General features: G+C 43.2%; 1 protein-coding gene across 3 annotated transcripts in view; it reads left to right on the plus strand.

The window, feature by feature from the left end:
• Nucleotides 1-22,216, plus strand: part of ATP8B (ATPase phospholipid transporting 8B) — a 940,482-nt gene that overhangs the window by 430,670 nt on the left and 487,596 nt on the right. The window lies entirely within an intron of this gene.

A 22,216-nucleotide genomic window follows, 5' to 3' on the forward strand; every position in this document is an offset into this window, starting at 1 on the left:
ACGACCGCAGGTGAAATGCACCACATGGTTATACCCCGAGGTGATTTAAAACCGCAAACCGCCCACCATAGCATTGTTTCACCATGTGTCAGCATTATCCTTAATTTCTCAGCATGAGTGTAGAACGGAGTTGTTGAAACGGGAGTAGATGTACAGTACATTGTAATGGTTTTTGGAATACCTATAAAAGTTGTTAGCGTGAGGCCGTGGAAAAAGTGCGAACGTGCTGGCACATTAACCATTCATTGAGTAGGATGGAGGGGGAATCGAATACCACCAGTCAGTTATTTTTATTCTCATCCGGAGCTTCGAGGATCAAACGCAAGACTGCTCTGGCCACATTGGATGAATAGTACACAGCTTTCGTCAGTAAGTGCGTTTGCTGCGCTACCTCAGTCATTGTGTGGTCGCAGTAGTGTTGGTCATTCCTTCGCTGTATATTCAACAAACGAGTATGTCGACATGCTTCTCATATACAGTGAAGCAAGAGCAAACGCACAAGAAGCACAACGCCTATGCCACGAGAGATTTCCGCACAGAGGCAACCAACCTGAATATGTTTAGGAGTGTGGAGCAACGTTTGCGTGCAACAGCGTCATTTTCCCAAATACTTCCCATTAAAGAGGCGCCAGTGGCGTGCGGTCAGGGTGACCAGATGTCATAAACAGAAAAGAGGACGTGGTGCCCTAAAATGTTGGACATTAAAAGAAAAATGTAGAGCATTACAGAATAAACGTTAAAAACACTTGTATATTGATTTTATTTCATATACATAATATTTAATTTCGTGTTCTACATATTACATTTTATTAAACATGATAATTCATTTTAATAGAAAAGACAGTTAACAGGAGATTTAGTAGACACTAGTGATGGGACATTCGATTCATTTTACTGAATCAATTCATTTGATTCTGTTCACGTTACTGAATCGATACAGTGATCCGATTCAAGGCACATTAGTCATCGCTCCTACTGCATCTGTGTAGTATGTACTGGTAAGACAGCAGCAACAGCATTCAGTACTCGCAGCTGCCATTTGGTCTTCATACTATGAACTCCTTTCTTAGAAAAAAATGCTAATCACTCTAATACAGCGAAGGTTTCCGGCGACGTAGGATGGGAAAGGGCTAGGATTAGGAATATAGCAGCCATGACCTTAATTAAGGTAGGTACAGTCCCAGCATTTCCTGGTGTGAAAATAGGGAAACTACGGAAAACCATCTTAACGGCTGCCGACGGTGGGATTCGAACCCACCATCCCCCGAATGCAAGCGCATAGCTACGCGATACTAACCGCAAGTCCAACTCGCTCAGTTATTTTTGAAAATATGTATTTTTCTATCAGCTGAGGATTTTTTTAAAATCGTCATATTTTGTATAGGCTACGGTAGCCCGCTGGTTTTCCGTTTCAACATACTGTTGGTTAAGTTATTGCGTCGGTCCGCTCACTTACTGTCCACATATGATTGAAGTTTTGTGGAACGATGTGACATACGAACTGAGAGAATAGTGAGCCGTTCTTCCCAATATAAAACAGGTACTTTTGAGTGGTCATGAGCATGACTCATAGTCATAGGGCAGGCTAGAGTCGAGTTTAATTAATTGTCAAACGTCAACTAAGTTATAATACTAAGATTCATTACACTAAAAAATAGTATAACCTAATAGCCTACCTACTTACTAGCTTCTTCAGAATTATGTTTTGACTACCTTTTTCACACTGCAAATAAATCCATCTATTATTTAAACCTCCCTGTAAGAAGAGGACAGTGAATGAAAGTGGGTATTATTTTCAAATGAGCTGAGCTCGAGAGTCCATTATAGCATACGATTCTTTCAGTGTACGATGGCTCACTGTATGTCTCGCTGCAGCGGAAGCTCGGCTCTCCGCCAGTGTCCAGTGTGCCGATAAGGAGCCGTGTGTATCTTGTGTCTCACTGAGCCGTGCTCGTTCACGATTCTTTCGATGTGCCATGATTCACTGTCCCGCTGCAGCGGAAGCTCGGCTCCCCGTCAACGTCCAGTGAGTGCGCGACTCAGCACTAGCGCTGTAAAGAGGAGGCGGATTAATACGATTACAGCGCTCCTCCGGTGATCTCCGGTACTACCGACGGAGGCAAAGCAGTTACGGAGCTCCGGAGGTTAACCGGAGGGCCGCCTCCTATTCGCAACAGTAGCTCCGAGTGTAAGGAGGTAGTGGGCTGTAATTTCAAACTTACGTCCATGAATATAGGCGCCCCATAAAAATCGTTACCTAGGTACACAAAAATTGATCTATATCACCGATATTCCATACAATAGCCCTTAACAATGAACGTATAGTCATTCAGAGATTAATGCATCCTCTCATTTGTTATCAAGAAAATGTAATTATATCGACATATAATACATAAACCATATACCTGTAGGTATAAACCCTGTAGATACAACAAGCAATATATCTAGGTTCAGTTGTTTCTCAGAAAAGTGTAGGCCCTACCTGTGCAGAAGTTACACAGTACACTTCGTTCATTATTATTATTATCATTATTATGGAAACATTCCCATTATATTGGCGCTAGAATACAGTTGTTTCAAGTTAAATTTGAATTCGCTTTTAATTTCTGGACATATGTAAAAAACGCGAAAGACTTGCAGAAGTATGGGATAATTATTTACGAGCGGACGGAGGAGTTCAAGCGGTTCAAGTCTGTAAGTGCTGCGCTGTAAAACATGGCACAAATGGCTCCTAAACTGCGGCTCCGCGGTGTAGGTGGCAACGCGTCCGCCTGTCACCCGGCGGCCCCGGGTTCGATTCCCGGTCGGGTCAGGGTTTTTTTAATTATAAATTAGTTCCTTTCCTCACATTCAACACTTTACACTACTGCCATTTACATAATACACGCAGGTTTCGTCACATATGGTGCAAGTAGGGGCAAAATAACTTCATAGGTCGACTTCCCGAACAAATAACATTTAAAAAAGTTAAAGAAGTAGTGTAGTTTCGCGCAATTATAGCGACAAGTTATAAATTCCTGTGAAAATGCTCGTTCATTTCTCCCGTACCAAGTTCACACTACGCGCTTGACATTCAATCGAAGGTTATGAGACATATTACGTTTGTACGTAAGAATGCTATCGCCAAATAATTAAGGTATTAACTGAGGGGCCTAGTTTCGCACAATAGTAGCGACAAGTTATAAATTCCCGTACAAATGCTCTTTCATTTCTCCCGTACCAAGTTTAAACTACGCGCTTGTAATTCAATCGGAGGTTCTCCGGAGGCACCGATTGAAAGCGCCCGGAGCCTCCACTCCGTAAACAACCGCTCCGTTAACAGCGCTACTCAGCACTGTCGGGAGTAAACTGAACCGTGTGCCGTGAGCTCGCCGTTCCTGTGAATCGTTTCACTCGGACACTTGAATGAATCGATACACTGCTTCGAATCATGCATTCAGTAGCCAACACTAGTTTGTGATGTTTGGGACATCACTGCATGTTTTTAATTATTGAACTATGTAATTAATTGATAAGATGTATATATTTAATCACTGATAGGTCATTTTTAAATTAATATGTGTATGTATATATAGGATTTTATCATCCATTTCAATCATCATTTCATTTCTTTGTATCGCGGCTATAACGTATTCTGAACGAACAAATTATTGGGTAAAGTATTTCAACATCATGCATATTTATAACTTGCAGTAAATTTTCCAATAGCCGTTGTGAGGTGACCAGAGTCAGCAGGCTAATTTCAGCCCAATTCCAGGAAAAGTACGTCATCTAGGTTACGAGAGACCTTACCCTCTCTACCTCATGAAGAGACAGTTGATACATTATTAACACCCACTTTTCAAACTCCGCTTCGGGACGCTTTATTTCAGCGGGAAAGTTCAGCCTATGTGAATGAACGTAATGAAGCAACGTGATGGATTCACAGCAATACATCGGAGAAGGGATGAGACCTCGAATCTTACTGGACCATGTGATATGGCTGATGGAAGGAGACTTTTGAACCGATATATACCACCGACAAGAGCTGGAGAGGACATTCTTATTGGACATTCTGATTCTCACTCTTGGAAGAGACTCTTACTACGATTCTACGTCTACACATCGGAGAAGATTTTAACTTAGTTCACTTCGCATCTGAGTATATTCTACTCAAAAGTTACTCTCATTGGGACTTGTTATCTCAATGACGAGAGGTAGTCAACGGGAGACCGGTTCTGACTAGTATAGGGGGGGGGGAGAGCTTTTATTATGAATTTAGCTACGCTACTGTTCCGTAATACGGAAGAATACAAGTGTATTCTCTCCATGAACATAACCCATGGTGGTTTTGCATTTAAAATTAGGACTCATTACGACTTTATGTAAGGAGTACAGTAGGAAGTGTTAAGGACAGGAAATGTAGAAGTAGGACTGGAATCCAACAACAGAGAAGGCAGCCGGTACGAGATCCACACATCATCAGCTTCAAGACAACAGAGTCTACATATGGTGAGCTTATGGCATAAGTTACTGCAAGTCTTCGCGCAACAGTTCATTTTAAAAATTAATTTCATTCAACTTTTCTTTTGCTTCCGTAAGTTCAGATGTCGTTAAAACGCCGTTACGTCACGTTTTTCATCTTAATAAATAGCTGTTTTAATTTGTATTTTAGGAAATGATTATTAATGATCCTTAAATTCCAAGTTAGTGTACTTAATGGTTTGTGTTCCGTTCACCTCACCCCTGGGAGTTTTTTTGAGTCTCATTACGTATTATTATTATTATTAATTATGTACTTTTGTTTTCAAGCCATAAGCTTGAAGACTGGCGCCCTTGGAATACTGTTTATGGAGAAACAATGACATATCATTTATTTATTTATTTTAATATTAAAGTGACCCGCCACGTTATAATTTTGTCATACATCTGTGGGCCAAGTGGGTACGTCACAAGTTGACATAGTCATAATGCGCTTAACTGTTTTATCTTTTTAAAAACACTTTGTTTTCTTAGAATATACTTATAGAATTTACTCAAATGCCATTTTATGGTGGAGTTTCTAAATACAAGATTGCTTTGAAAGCAAGTCAGCAACATGGCGATTTAAATTGCTATTATCACAAATGAAGGATGTTTTGGAATTATTGAACATTCCTTCCGAACGCCGGAGAGAAGGCTACATTGTAGAACATGGTCGAGAAAAGGACGTTTGGTCACCTTGCGTCTGCTGATAATGCTGAGATTGTATGGGCGCTATTCGGGGGAATTATCACGAGAGTATGCGGGCAGTAGCACAATAGGCTAACCTCAGCTAGTCGTCTATTTGTACGGATCTTACATGGCGATCGCTTTCACCCCTATCACCTACCTACACCAGGAGCTTCACGGGCGATAATTCGAAGCTCGGGTTGATTTCTGTGCTTGGATACTGAGGCAAGTGGCAAACGATCGCACGTTCATAACGAAAATCTTATTTTGGGATGAATCGTTATTTCATAATAATAGCATTGTGAATCGTCATAACATACACTAGTGGAGTGTTGACAATCCCCACCGGGTAAGGGAGAAGCATTTGAGGCATGGTGGGGAGTAAATGTCGGGCAAAGTAGGCCTATATTGGGTCCTAATTGGCACACATTTCTTTGTGAGCCATTTGATAGAAACCTGCTACCTATAGTTTCTCCGCGATCAACTACCACTGCTTTAGAGGATGTGCTCCGAGGCTAGCGTATAACCGTGAAGTGTCACTTTGACGGAGCTCTACCATACGTCAGTAGTTGTTCGCAACCACCTGAATGCTACATATCCTGGTCGTTGGATAGGAAGGGGAGGACATGTCGCATGACTTGCCAGTTCGCCCAGTTTAACGCCACTGGACTTCTTCCTGTGGAGCTATTTGAAACAACTAGTGTTTGCTCGGCAGCAAGATGATCCTAAGAGCCTTCGAAATCTCCTTATGGCAGCCTACAGATCTGTAACACCTGCCATGCTCCAGCGAGCCCGAATCAAACTGGTGTTCAGTTACCCGGATTCAAATTACATGACCATTCTATCCTCGTCCAGCCCTCCATATTAAATGTCGCTATTCAGGGCCACATAAGCACCCATTCACGGAATAAACATGTGCGAGACATCATTTTTAAATTTATTTTTGTAGTTGTATTACATTTATGTTATAATGGAAGAGAAGGTCTGATGGCCTTAATGAACGAATGAATGAATTAATAAATGAATAAATAAAATAACTCCACGACATTAGATGAGACAGAAAAGTAACAACGCAAAGCATTCCTACTTGGTATTTGAACCAGCATCCAGGTGAGTTAACAGCTCACATGGTCCGTGCCCGTTCCGACTGAGGTAACCGTGCACGCGGTGCTTAGTCGATGGAGGTTAGTTTATCCAGTACGCTGTATGTGGACCTAATGCACATTCACACAGACTGGAGTACAATTTTTTTAAAAACGTAAAATGGATAAAACACTAAATTCCGCTATAATAAATCTAGAATTTTTGCTGGTAAGACTAACAGTTTGACCATTATTCTGACGGGTTCATCATCTCATACACATAATGGGCTGCAACTGTCAGTTAACTGCTTCAGTAGGGCATATGGACGATTTGGCCTGACCATCAATATCCGAGCTATTCCGTATTTCTTGTCAGGAGCTAGCAGTCACATGAGGAAAACATGTTATTTGAATTTGATGTTATGAGATCATTGTATCATAAATTTGTAATACGCGGGGAAGGTTACTTACCTCTTAGTTGACGAATGACGACAGATAATGAAACTGTGAGAGAGTAGCATTTATATTTATGCTATGAACGAAGACCGTTTAATAAACTGGCCTGTTCTGTGTGTGTCCCTTGAGTTGGGGATTCACCTAGTTTGCACCCGGCACTAAAACGCCTACAAGTTTTAGCTCGCCGGCTCGCAGTGAAACTCACAGATCAGGTGAGTGCAGATTATTATTATTATTATTATTATTATTATTATTATTATTATTATTATTATTATATAATTCGCTGGGGCCATCAAGGACGACGTTAAGTCTTGTTGCATTTGACACTGAACTTGGCCTTCTTTAGAGCCCAAATTTCCATCATTCTTTGTGAGTGGGCCTGCTTACGCTCCTCTGTCCAAGGGGCACCGTGTCTTCTCTTCGGTTGATCGTCTCGGTTTAGCCCGTTCGTCATTATTTTCTTGCGGAAGAGATCTCTGTTAAGGGTGTCTTCAGCTGAGATATGGAGCATTTGCAGGTCTTCTTTAGTATTTCTAAACCAGGGAATAGTGGTTTTGGGGTTTGAATAAAAAAAGTGAAAGATTTCTTTAGTTAACTTTCTTCCGTCCATTCTTTTCAGATGACCGTAAAATCGTGCCCGTCTTTTTCTGATTGTGTCGGTAATTTTCTCTATTTTGCTGTAGACTTCCTTGTTGGATCTCTTTTGATGGATTCCATTTCTGTACTTTGATCCCAAGATTCCTCTCACAATTTTGCGTTCTCTTTTCTCCAGTTCTTCAAGGAGTCCTTTGTTGGCATTTAGAGACAGGGTTTCGGCTGTATATAGAACTACTGGCTTCAGAACAGTTTCATAGTGACGTATCTTGGTGTTTTGGGAAAGGCATTTTTTGTTGTAGATTGTGCGGGATGTTTGGTAGGCTATTTCCAGTTTGCGTACTCGCTCCTGAAGTGCTTCTTTGTCCAGTCCATTTTTCATGATGATCTCACCCAGGTACTTGAATTTGTCTACTCGGGTGATGTCCCCGTATTTTGTATGGAGTTTTGGTGGAGCCTCTTTGTTGTTAGTCATTACTTCTGTTTTCTCAAACGATATCTGCAAACCAGTTTGTTCGGCAATTTCCTTTAAAATTTCAACTTGAACTCTAGCGGTTTCTATGTCGTTTGAGAGAACAGCAATATCATCGGCAAATGCTAAGCAGTCTGTTGCGATCCCCTTAGATTTGGTTCCTATTCTCAATGGACTGTAGTTGGTTTCCTGTAATCTCACCCGCCAGGTTGTGATGATCTTTTCAAGAACACAGTTGAAGAGTATCGGGGATAGCCCATCACCTTGTCGGACTCCTGTTTTGATGTCAAAGGAATGCGAGAGACATCCGTGGAACTTCACCTTGGATTTTGTATCGGTCAGGGTGGCTCTAATTAATGCCAGCAGTTTCAAATCAACTCCAAATTCATTTAAGATGTTTAGCAGGACTTCCCGGTCAATGGAGTCGTACGCTTTCTTAAAGTCCACAAAGACAGACACATACTTCTTGGACCTTAGTGTACTATATCTGATGATCGTTTTGAGATTTTGGATCTGTTCAGCTGTTGAGCGACCTTTTCTGAACCCTCCTTGGTATTCACCTATTTGATGTTCGACTTGTGCTTCCAAACGCTCCAGGATGGCAAGTGATAGAATTTTGTAAGTCACGGGTAGCAAAGATATCCCTCTGTAGTTGTTGTTCTTCATGCTGCCTTTTTTGTGTAATGGATGGATCAAAGCTATTTTCCAATCTTCGGGTAGGGTCTCCTTGTTCCAAATTTCTTCTGTTTGCTTTTGCAAGATATCAAGTGATTCCTCTGGGGCATATTTTCATAGTTCTGCTACTACTGAGTCTTCCCCCGGCGCTTTGTTATTTTTGAGACGGGCAATGTGGCGCTTGATTTCATCTCTGTCGGGTGGTCTGGAATCTGGGTACCTGAGTAAAGATTCCTTGGTCTCAATGGCGCTTTGCGGTTTAGAGCAATTAAGTAAATTCTTGAAGTAATCTGCCAGAATGCTGCAATTTTCTTCATTTGACGTCGCCAGTGTGCCGTCCTTTCACTCAAAGCATAGAGATGGTGGTTTATAGCCAGCGAGTTTGCGTTTGAAGGCTCTGTAGTACTCTCTGCTTTCATTCTTCCTAAAGTTTTGTTCTATCTTTTCAATGAGGGATTTTTCGTATTTACGTTTCTCAGTTCTGAACACCCTAGCTGCTTGGACACGTTGGGTTTTGTAGGTTTCCCAATCATTTTCTGATTTCGTAGAGTAGTACTGTTTCCACGCATTGAGTCTTTCTTGAGGACTGATTCGCAGGTACCATTCCACCAGGCATGCGTTTTGCTTCTCTTGATTTCTTCAACGTCTTTCGCGGCCTCAACAAGGAGACTCTTGGCGTTGTTAAAGTCAAAGTCATTTGGTCTAGCCTTCTCCTGGAACTCCTCGACCCTTTGCCGAAGTTTATCATTGTCGAAGCGTGTGATCTGTTTGGTTGTCTTCCTTGTGTTTGCGGGAATTGGTTTGAATTTGATAAAAGACATATAATGATCTGAGGCCACATTGATGCCTTTCTTTACCTTGACATTCATAATCTCAGGGCTGTTTTTCCTGGAGATTGCAACATGATCAATTTGGAACTCTCCGAGAGCTTGGACGGGAGAACGCCAAGTCATTTGCTTTCTGGGTAGATGGCGAAAGTGGGTCGACATGACCTGCAGGTTGTGATTTTCGCAAATGGACACCAGTCTTTTGCCGTTGGGATTGGTCCTTTTGTGAGCAGGGTAATTTCCTATAACTTTGTTCTACTTCTGTTCACGACCTAGTTGGGCATTGAAGTCACCCAAAAGAAGCTTAACATGGTGTTTGGGGATTTTGTTTAATTTTTCATCCAGTTGGTCCCAGAAATTATCAACTTCGTCTGGATCAGACTTGTTCTTATCGTTTGTAGGAGCATGTGCGTTAACTAGGGCGTAGGTTTTGTTCGCGCATTTAATTGTGAGTATAGACAATCTGTCATTACAGGTTCGAAATTTGCAACCGATTTAAGTATCTTGGTCCTAACAGCAAACGCGCGTCCAAGCATCACAGCTCCGTTGAGGATTCCTCTTTGCGCTTTGCTCTTGAAAAATCGGTAGCCTTCGGATTCAAAAATCTCTTCATCTGGGTACCTTGTTTCCTGTAGGGCCATTATGGATATCTGATTTTCGTGAAGATCTTTGGTGAGGGTTTTCAGCTTGCCAGTTTGTGTAAGTGAATTTATGTTGAAAGTTGCTAGAAAGGTTTTAGATTTTGGCCTGAGTTTTTGACTCTTTGGGGTACACCGAGACGCTCCGACTCGTCTCTTGCATGATGTCGAGTCTCCCCCAGAATCCGAACGAGACTCGTGCGCCGTGATGTTCACGACGAGGGATTTATCCGAAGATTTACTCCCTGGAGTATGTTTCTTGAAATGTTGTGCCATCATGCTTTTTGACTTGACTTTGCTTTGGACGGGTACCCATCCTTTTACAACTAGGGTTGTTAGCCCTAGAGGTTGCCTCAAGATGTTTTCTGGCTTCTGGTCATTTACCAGTCTTCGCCGTAACCCTGGCAAGGGACCAGTTTTTTTTCACGGTGGTATTTTATTTCCCTACTACCCTCTGACTCTGCTGGCGGCAGAGCCAGCGAGCTTCCCCAATTCCAATGGGACGCGCCCGATGGAGGTAACCGGTAAATCCCCACACGGGTTACTATTATTATTATTATTATTATTATTATTATTATTATTATTATTATTATTGCTCATTTTTATTGCTTATTATTTGAGATCGAATTTCTTGGCGGAATTTTAGCGGATTTTCGGTAGTATTTAGCGGATTTTGAAAATATAAGTTGGCAACACTGCGCAGCTAACACCAAATCGTTTGCAGAGCGGCCGCCAATGTTGGTCTGTTCGTGGGTGCAGGATCCATGGCACGGAGCCTGCGTTCCAGGACATCCCAGATATGCTCGATAGGGTTCGTATCGGGGCTCCTGGGTGGCCATGGCAGTCGTTGGACCTCCGCTGCATGTTCCTGGAAACATTCCCGGGCGACGTGGGAGCGATGTGGCGGCGCGTTATCATCTTGAAACACCGCAGAACCGTCTGGGCGCTGGAAGGCCAAAAATGGGTGGAGATGGTCTCCGAGCAGCTCAACATACCACCGCGTACCATTCAAAGTCTCTTCCAGAACAACCTTGTTTAAGCCCATTAGTGATGGGGAATTCTTCGGGTGACAATCCGTCTCAGATGTCGCCGGTCACGGTCATCGAGGGTCGTTGGACGGCCGGTCGTCTCTTCTATTGTGAGACATCTGAACATTTGATGTTCATAATGGATCTGAGCTCCTATTGGAAGAAGCCTTCTAGTTCCTTGATATCACGGCAATATAAGAGTCCAGGTCTGACATCCATTCTATACCAGGAAAATGCACACCAGACCATAACAGAGACACCAGCGCCCTGGACCACACCTTCGAGGCAGGCGGGATCCATCGCTTCATGTGGTCTCCGCCATACACGGTGCCTCCCATCAGCATGGCGCAGTTGAAATCGTGATTCGTCCAACCATATCACGTTACGCCATTGTTCCAGTGTCCATCCCTGGTGACTGGCGACAAATTCGCGTCGTTGTGCCCGATGACGTTGGGTTAACAGTGGCACCCGTGTGCGACGTCGGCTCCCATACTCCATGGAACCCATCTTCCTACGGATTGTCCACTGGGAGACGTGTCTAGCACGGCCTGTGTTGAATTTAGGCGTGATTTGTTGCACGGTTGCCCGTCTGTCACTATTGACAGTCCGTCTCAGATGTTGCCGGTCGCGGTCATCGAGGGTGGCTGGACGGCCGGTCATCGGCAAACATTTCGTTTTCGGCAGTGGTGGGTTATCACGTCCATACATGAGTAGTATTATTCCACTGTACATGGCATGATGCCTTCAGGCCACTAGAGTGTACACAGCACCATTCACCAAGCAGACCCGATGTTTGTAGGATGTCAATAAAACTAAAAAGTAAGCGGCAGCAGACACACGTATACAGTAACTCATAGGCATGCCTATTTAGACAAATGAACACTACCTTTTCTGTCTATTTGGTTCAACAATATTAATATGAAAATCCACAGCCTATTTCCAGTCATTCTGCGAATTGCTAACTGCAGACGCTTCAGTGTGTCACAGTAACTGGCAGCATTCACTGACGCTCACCTGGTAATGAACTCAACCATCTGGACCATCGTACTTATTTAACACAGTTGTACATGACAGTTTTCTGGCAAGATGCAAATCCCGGTCACTCCATGTAAGATTTGTGCTGGACAAAGCGGAGGCTGGACAAGTTTTTCTCCGGGTACTCTGGTTTTCCCTGTCATATTTCATTGCAGAAACACACTCGAAAACCATTTCATTTCATCTGTCAGTCATTAATCATTGCCCCAGAAGAGTGTGACAGGCTTCGGCAGCCGGCACAGTTCCTATCCTCGCCTTCTACAAGCACTCCATGACGATATGATTGGACAGGTACTGTATCTAGGGTGTATCGTGAATGGTTGAATGCGGGTGTCACCGTCTACAACAGACGAACGACGAAACATGTCCCTTTTCTTAAAATAAAATAAAAAGAGAATATTGTATTGTAAAGGTGGAGTCACTCAATCAATTACTTTACTTCTTATCAAATGGGTAACTACATACGGAGCTCAACAGTTTTTGAGAGGACACTGCTGAACAGAATAGAGGCTACCATCGTTGGTCACTAACTCGGATGGATTGGTTATGTCTAGCGCTTGAGGGATGACAGACTTCCTCGACAAACCCATTATAGTGAACTTGGTATAGGTTGGAGACCTCGCGGTGCCCCTCTAAAGGATAAAAAAAAAACCCAAACATCTTGAGTAGCACAAACATTGATCTTTCCTGCATGCTCTATGCGGTTGTCTTTGACGGTTTAGCATAGGAATCGTGGCATGAAACATGCAGCCATATTGACTAAACGTAATGGAAGGTGGAGAACTTCTATGGCGCTTCTCTTCTTCCTGTCTGCGACGTTCGCCTTCAAATTATGCAGCAACAGCTGAAGTGGCTGTGCGCTAGCGAGTACGATCTTCTGCAATGGTACACCAAGTACCTAGATTGAAACAGAAATGGCACCTGGATCCACAACATTCCCGTTGACCTCAATCAAAGTGAAGTCTTACCGCTGAAAACCACGCAGTTATCCCTGATCCTTCTAATACAGGAAACACAAGAGGTCCCTGCTGACATGGAGAAGTCCACCACTGCCACCTTCAAAAACAGGCGACCGAAGCATCCGTGACAATTAACGTTGCATATCCCTGCTCTCCGTAGCTAGTAAACTATTTGCTAGAATTCTGTTGAATCGTCTCCATACAGTCTCTGAGAGGTACTTCCTGAATCTCAGTGTGGGTTTCGTCTCTTTGTTCGACTACATGGAGGCTTCATTCATTCCATACCGAGCTCGATAGCTGCAGTCGCTTAAGTGCGGCCAGTATCCAGTATTCGGGAGATAGTAGGTTCGAATCCTACTGTCGGCAGCCCTAAAATGTTTTTCCGTGGTTTCCCATTTTCACACCAGGCAAATGCTGGGGCTGTACCTTAATTAAGGCCACGGCCGCTTCCTTCCCACTCCCAGCCCTTCCCTGTCCCATCGTCGCCATAAGACCTATCTGTGTCGGCGCTACGTAAAGCAACTAGAAAAAAAATCATTCCATTCCTGACCCGGTCGTTCGTCTGTTGTAGACGGTGACACCCGCATTCAACCATTCACGATACACCCTGGATATGGTTGATCGTGTGAAGCCGAATTCCCCGCACCACTTCCGAAATCGCACTTCCCATCCCTCGGGCACCGACCACCATACCCCGTTCGAACGGTGTCCGCTCACGACGACGTTTCATGTTACACCTGTCACACGCACAGCCACTGCTCACAAGGTCTCCTATACAACTGCCGCTGGCACAGGAGGCGTGTGGTGCGCAGACAATACACCAGCGCATCAGTGCTACGCTATCCCATGCCATTTGCTCAGTCCGTGTACCTATGATCCGGCTCCTTGAATGCATTGTGAGGCAAGTGCAAGAGGATAGAGGAGACTAAATGTCTCGGCTGAGAGAGTAAGAGAAGCACAGGGTTGTTAAAGACGATGCTTAGGCACGGAGTGTGATTATTTTAAGTTATTGACTGTAGAAGGAAAGCATCCATACTTCTGGTTGCGAAATGTGTTATAGATGGTCTTAGTTCATCATACGCAAGCATATAATTATTGTACACTGACTGACAGAGCAAATGCAACACCAAGAAGGAGTGGTTCGAATGGGATGAAAGTTGGGGAAAAAACAGGGACGGCACGGACGAATAATTGATGTTTATTTCAAACCGATATGCAGGTTACACAATGCGCACGGCATCGACTCAGTAGGATGTAGGACCACCGCGAGCGGCGATGCACGCAGAAACACGTCGAGGTACAGAGTCAATAAGAGTGTGGATGGTGTCCTGAGGGATGGTTCTCCATTCTCTGTCAACCATTTGCCACAGTTGGTCGTCCGTACGAGGCTGGGGCAGAGTTTGCAAACGGCGTCCAATGAGATCCCACACGTGTTCGATTGGTGAGAGATCCGGAGAGTACGCTGGCCACGGAAGCATCTGTACACCTCGTAGAGCCTGTTGGGAGATGCGAGCAGTGTGTGGGCGGGCATTATCCTGCTGAAACAGAGCATTGGGCAGCCCCTGAAGGTACGGGAGTGCCACCGGCCGCAGCACATGCTGCACGTAGCGGTGGGCATTTAACGTGCCTTGAATACGCACTAGAGGTGACGTGGAATCATACGCAATAGCGCCCCAAACCATGATGCCGCGTTGTCTAGCGGTAGGGCGCTCCACAGTTACTGCCGGATTTGACCTTTCTCCACGCCGACGCCACACTCGTCTGCGGTGACTATCACTGACAGAACAGAAGCGTGACTCATCGGAGAACACGACGTTCCGCCATTCCCTCATCCAAGTCGTTCTAGCCCTTCACCATGCCAGGCGTGCACGTCTATGCTGTGGAGTCAATGGTAGTCTTCTGAGCGGACGCCGGGAGTGCAGGCTTCCTTCAACCAATCGACGGGAAATTGTTCTGGTCGATATTGGAACAGCCAGGGTGTCTTGCACATGCTGAAGAATGGCGGTTGACGTGGCGTGCGGGGCTGCCACCGCTTGGCGGCGGATGCGCCGATCCTCGCATGCTGACGTCACTCGGGCTGCGCCTGGACCCCTCGCACGTGCCACATGTCCCTGCGCCAACCATCTTCGCCACAGGCGCTGCACCGTGGACACATCCCTATGGGTATCGGCTGCGATTTGACGAAGCGACCAACCTGCCCTTCTCAGCCCGATCACCATACCCCTCGTAAAGTCGTCTGTCTGCTGGAAATGCCTCCGTTGACGGTGGCCTGGCATTCTTAGCTATACACGTGTCCTGTGGCACACGACAACACGTTCTACAATGACTGTCGGCTGAGAAATCACGGTACGAAGTGGGCCATTCGCCAACGCCGTGTCCCATTTATCGTTCGCTACGTGCGCAGCACAGCGGCGCATTTCACATCATGAGCATACCTCAGTGACTCAGTCTACCCTGCAATTGGCATAAAGTTCTGACCACTCCTTCTTGATGTTGCATTTGCTCTGTCAGTCAGTGTATTTATTTTACGTTGCACCGACACAGAAAAGTCTTATGACGACTATGAGATAGGTCAGGGCTGGATAAACGCCACCTAGGATACAAGGCTGCTACACTCGAAATGTGACATCACTGTGCGGCCTACATGAGTACCGAGGAGTACGGCGTCGTGTAGCATTCAATACACGGTCGAACTCGCGCTAACGTTGAAAACAAATAGTCATTTTCAGAATTATATTTTAAAAAGTTATATACATGACCTTTCTTCAAAAATATTATGAGTCATAACATACAACACGCACCGTACGAGTCAACAAGGACTATTTTATCATAATTTTTTGAGGGTTAACCAGTGGTCCTTCATCATAATCGTTGTTATAATTATATTGGAATTATAGAGCTAATCATGAAGGAAGAAATAAAATCAGGAAGTGAGGAGGAGGAGGAGGAAATGACTACTCTGATAAACAGTGGTGGTTCTAAGAAAAATTACACACAGTTTTAGGAAAACTTAAATCTCTTGTAATTGGTGACAATTTTTCCCCTGTACAGTCACTAAATTTTGTTGTATCATTATTTAACAAGATATTTACAGATATATATACAAAGGAATGTACAATATCATGGACATTATGACCAGTAATACAATTATGGGTAGAAAAAAAACAGATATTTGAAAGTGATACTTGTTACAAAATTTTTTGGGCTTACTTGTTTGATTCAAGAACAACTCTTCCTTGTCATCTAGGATGTTTTTTGTTTCAGCAAGGACATGGGATACATATGTTACTACATCTGAGCTTAGGAAACATAAGCCAGCACTACTTGTCTGGTTAATGACGCTATTTCCGTCATCTTGAATTTCATTATCATCAGCAGATAGAACACCTTACAATAGCCACACTTAAATTCCTTAATAATTCTATAAGAACAGTAACCTCCTTTGTAGAATAACACACGAAGTACCTTTTCGTTCTGATCATCTACGTCATCATCCCCAACAACATCATTCAAAATGCAGAGTAGCTATTCCTTCTGGAATATTGTCACTAAACTGTTGAGATCTCGTTACTTTTCCCTTCTGATTAAGCCAATTATTTCTTACACGTTTAAAAATATGCACACTATCAAAAATAAAATACAGAGGTCTCACTGTCACACTTTGTTTGGCATGGTCATATTTAATTTTCAGTTCAGGAGGATCACTAAAGAAGGAAATAGCCTTTTTATTGACTGAATTATTATCAGCAACAACACCAAATACCTTAAGTCGTACCCCCTCTAACCTCAAAATCACTGCCTTACAAAATGAATGCAAATCCTCTCTGTCTTAAAGTGTTTTACTGGCAGAATATGGGCTACATCTAAATACTTGGAATCTAAGCTACGTTCCACGAAAATCGAATCCCATCTGCTTTATCATGCATGCAAGGAAGTAAACTACTCAACATGTCCTGTATCACCTGCTGAATTGGTTAAGTCATTAAATTGAATGAACACTTCTTCAAGTATAGAATATAATTTGTTGGTGTTACTTACAATTACTGGAAGTTTCGTACTGCCTACCTGATTCATCGGTGCACCCTCAGTAAACACTGATATAAATAATTCCTCATTGATTACAATGTAACACACATTCTTAGGAAACGAAACATCACATATCAGCATAAGACATACATGCAAATCCTTTTTCACTGTCACACCCACTCAGGCTGTAATTTAATGTTTGGCTGAAGTTCGTCGAGGTTATGAAACAAAATCCTTTTCATGTGTTATTCTTGGACAATAAGGCTTTCCTCGATGCTGGTCTTCAGAAAAGCATTTTAGAGTCGTTCTCTGCGGTTCTCAGGATCTCCTCTTTATGTTAAAGGTCTGGATGGATGGCAGGAGTGATGGAATTGCATCTGAAATAATAATAATAATAATAATAATAATAATAATAATAATAATAATAATAATAATAATAATGTACGTACAGCACTAAGGTCTATGATAGTACAAATTCTGCTATTATCATAGGTATTCAACTATATTCACATCTAGACTACTGTAGAACACGTAACCCACCTTTCTTGAGACGAGGTTTGTCGCTGGGAGTTGTTAATAACTTTCTCTTCGTACATCGAAGTACCTCTCTCTATATCAGTCGGCTGGAATTGTAATTCACAGACCTGAAAAGCAGGAATAATTTCCATATTATGCACACAATATTTGCAAAATATCTTATTTGAAAAGTCAAGTACGGTAACTTAAAATTAAAATATCATAAGTTCAAGTCGGTGAAGTTAGAAGCTGTAGTTAGTTCTATACCTCATCATTTGGTCATTTCATGTATTTAAGTTCCTCTGTATATTAACAACAGAGTGTAAAACATTCAAATAACACTCTGAAAATTAAACTAGAAAATTTTTAACTCACCGCAGATTGTTTGGAGGGCACAAATTCATCCCGGTGAATAGCTTTAATCCATTTCTCTTTGAGGTCTTCATCACTCACTTTTGGTGCGGCTGAATAATTGCCCTTACAGGCAGGGACGCAACATTTAGCTACGAGACATTCTTCTTAATCTGATCAATATTTCACAGTAACAGTACTAGACCAGGCCACAGCCGCTTCCTTCCCACTCCTATGCCTTTCCTGTCCCATCATCGCCATAAGGCCTATGTCGGTGCGACGTAAAGCAAATAACAACAACAAAAAGTACTAGACCCAAGTGTTTCGGTACGAAGATAACATTCATACACCTCCAAAAAGAACGTGGATACTAGCACTGGGTTAGGCCGCAATGCTGTGACGTCAGCAGCTGAGATCTCGTTAGTGTAGCGGCCTTGTATCCTAGGTGGCGTTGGCTGGAACCGGGAAGGAAGCGACCGTGGCCTTAATTAAGCTACACCCCCAACATGTGCCTGGTGTGATAATGGGAAAACATTGAAAATAATCTTCAGGACTGTCGAGAGTGGGTTTCGAACCCCCCATCTCCCAGATGCAACTAACAGCTACATGACCCAAGCCGCATAGCCAACTCGCTCAGTACATAAGCAACAGATTGAGTAACAAGGTACAGAAGATAATGGCATTGTACAGCGTGTTTATACGTAGACTCGTGTTCATAAATTAAGGATAATTGGAGCTTTTGGTGCCACACGACGCAACATTGTACCGAACTAGTGCTGATAGGCACATATTGAACACATAAGAAACACATCCACAAACAACGTTTATGCAGGAAACGTGCGGGGGAAAAGTACACATGTGATACAACGCCAGGGAAACTGGAGTTGATGTCCCACTGTTTTTTGAGCATGCACATAGCGTTCAGTATCATACGTGCTGACTAAGACATTAGCGCATGCAGTGCAATGGGTTGGCTTATACTCTGGATCAAGTTGTGGAGCAGCTGTCGGCGTACGGTCTCTCATTCTTGTAACAGTGCCCGTAGAGCTCCTAAAGAGTCCTAGGTGAAAGATGTGCACCGACACGACGACCGAGAGCATTCCAGGAGTGCTCATTAGGTTTAGGTCAGGCGAAGAGGCAGGGCACTCAATTCACATGATATCTCACGTTTTACGGTACTCCTTCACGATAACAGCGCGCTGTGATCGTGCATTGTCGTATTCCATCCGTAGGAACGTGAAACTCACTGCACCCCTGAAAAGGCAGACGTATTCTTGTAGAATGACATGCTGGTACATCTGACCCGTTACAGTTCCTCTGTTGAAGACATTCAGGGGTGTACGCGAACTCAGATAATGCCTCACCACTCTTTAACACCACCACCTCCATATTGATCCCTTTCAGGGATATTAGCGGGTAAGTAACTAGTTTCAGGTTCACGCCTGATCATTATACGACGAATATCACTGTTAAGAGTATACTTGGACTCGTCAGGGCAAAGAACCTGGAACCACTGTTGCATTACCCATGTGCTGCGTTCTCTGCACCTGGCGTTACGGGCTTATGTGGGCATTGGTCAGTGGAATGTAAATCGCAGGCCTCCAGGTGAATAAACCATACTTGTCGAGTCGTCTGTACACAGTGTGTCTCGCAACAACTGATCCAGTGGCAGCGGCAAGGCCCCTGCAGTGCTCCGGCTGCATCTGTGGGCGCTTACGGTAAGATGCCTGTCTTCTCGTAGTGTTATTACAATGTGATGTGGACGTCCGCTGCTATTGTGCCAGGACTAGTTTCCTGTTAGGTTAAATCGTTACCATAATCGGGTTAAATCGTTATCATAATCATGAAATGACACTTTTTGGCGCATACAGTTCCCGTGACACGCCTTGCCGTGTTTGGCCAACCTCTAGTAGCCCTATTATCCTGCATCTCATAACATCAATATGTGTTCGTTGAGCCATTGCCAACACGCAGTCACCATTAGCACGCTCGAAAACAACTGAACAATTTCTCTCGGTATCGAATTCTGGACAGCAGATTCGCACATTTGAGTCATTGGTCTGCTTATAGCGCCCCCACGTACCTGACAAAATCATAGTCACAGCTATGGTTGGTACCCGGTCGTGACTTACAGCCGCAACAGGCACATCAAAGTTTTATTTGTACACTGCTCAGCATTTTCCTTTATTTATGAGCACAAATGTATGTATGTATGTATGTATGTATGTATGTATGTATGTATGTATGTATGTATGTATGTATTCATGTTACGTTTAGTTTGTTGGACTCAAAATAATGTACGTTATGTTGTTTAGTACAGTTTAGTGCCACTTGCGTCTTACTATCTGTGCGTTGATCTGTGTCATAAACATGATATCCCCTCCTCTGAGCTAAGATGGTCAAACATTTTATTTGACCATTTATCGGCTTTTAAGTTCATGAAACGAAGCTCGTATTTCATTTTCGTCATACTAGTCCGTAGTTTATATACAAATCATTAATACAGCGCAGAACCTAGTGAACTATTGTTAATGTTCATACTGGCCGATCACATCACAACAGACTCATTCCACTGCAGGCCCAATTAACCGTAAATTGAATCATGAGAGATTAATTAGCGTATGGAAACCAGGCGCTGCATTAAAATATCCTCGCTCGCTATTGGAAGCAGTATAGCCTATCTCCAATGTTTAGCAACGCAGATTAGTGGGTCGAGTGGACAAGAATTAATTTTACAGAATAATTCTGGTATGCGAAGAAATCGTACTTCGACTGTTTGATTTGTAACCCCTTGACACCACGAATATCAGCTTCTATTGTTTCAACAGTAAATACTACTACTACTACTACTACTATTACTACTACTATTAATAATAATAATAATAATAATAATAATAATAATAATAATAATAATAATAATAATAATAATAATAATATAATTTAGAAATGAGGGTGTGATCAGTGGTAGAGAGTAAATTAGATTGAAACCACTGTGGTTTTAGATCACAGAGGGGCTGACAGAGCGAGTTGGCCGTGCGGTTAAGGGCGCGCAGCTGTAAGCTTGAATTCCGGAGATAGTGGGTTCAGACCCCGCTGTCGGCAGCTCTGAAGATGGTTTTCGATTTTTTCCCATTTTCTCTCCAGGCAAATACTGGGGCACTACCTTAAGGCCACGGTCACATTCTTCCCACTCCTAGCCGTTTCCTATCCCGTCGTCCCCGTAAGACCTATCTGTGTCAGTGCGACGTAAAGCAAGTTGTAAAAAATCAACAACAACAACAACAAAGAAACAAAGGGGCTGTCAGGACCAGATTTTCAGTATGCGCCAAGTAATTGAAAAATGTTACAAGAGAAATTGATACTGCTAATGTTTCGTAGATCTAGAGAAGGCGTATGATGGAGTACTAAGAGATAAGATGTTGGTTGTTGTGAGGGATTATGGGATTAGGGGTAAGTTATTTTATTACAACCAATCAAAGGCATCATCTATGAAGACAATCGGGCCATAGTGAGAATTGATGGTAGAATAATTTCTTGGTTCAAGTAAGTTACAGGCGTTAGATAAGGCACACTGGGAAAACATGGGGCTCTACCTTAAGGCCACGGCCGCTTCCTTTCCACTCCTAGCCCTTTCCTATAGTATCCCCATATTGTTCATAGTATACATAGATCATTTACTGAAGGTATAAAATGGCAGGGAGGGATTCGGTTGGGTGGAAATGTAGTAAGCAATTTGGACTATGCCGAGAATGTAAAACTAAACTGATATAGGTATGGAAGATGCAGGGATGCAGTGTCACTGGAACAGGTGGATCATATCAGGTATTTAGGATGTGTGATCTCCCAGGAAGGTGCAGCAAAACAAATGCTGTGAGATCGCAGTTGTCATCAGCAGTATTCTGTGTGAAGGAAGTGTGTACTCGGACGAAAATCCGTGCATAAGTCTGTTTTCAGACCGACTCTGCTATACGGGAGTGAAACGTTGGTGGACTCAAAATACGAGTATCTTACTCATAAATTTCCTCAATATTTGAAGCATCAGTCTGGGCGCCCGTCTCCATGGCTAAATGGTTAGTGTGCTGGCCTTTCGTCCAAGGGGTTCCGGGTTCGATTCCCGGCTCGGAAACTGTCTCTGTGTGTGTTTATGTATGTGTGTACCATCTTCAACATTAGAATACAACTCGAAAAATCTACATCAGACTTCCTTCTTATTCTTATTATTTAGATTTAAAACTGCCTGTACCTTCATTATTGGATGTTGAACAGCGTACATCTGGATTTATTCGTCCAAAACGTAGAATGCGGACCGAAATCCCCAATGAAATTCGCCACAAACTGTACAAAGGAAATACAAGAAGTCTAGTATC

The sequence above is a fragment of the Anabrus simplex genome, chromosome 1 (assembly GCF_040414725.1).
Source record: "Anabrus simplex isolate iqAnaSimp1 chromosome 1, ASM4041472v1, whole genome shotgun sequence".
Lineage (NCBI taxonomy): Eukaryota > Metazoa > Arthropoda > Insecta > Orthoptera > Tettigoniidae > Anabrus > Anabrus simplex.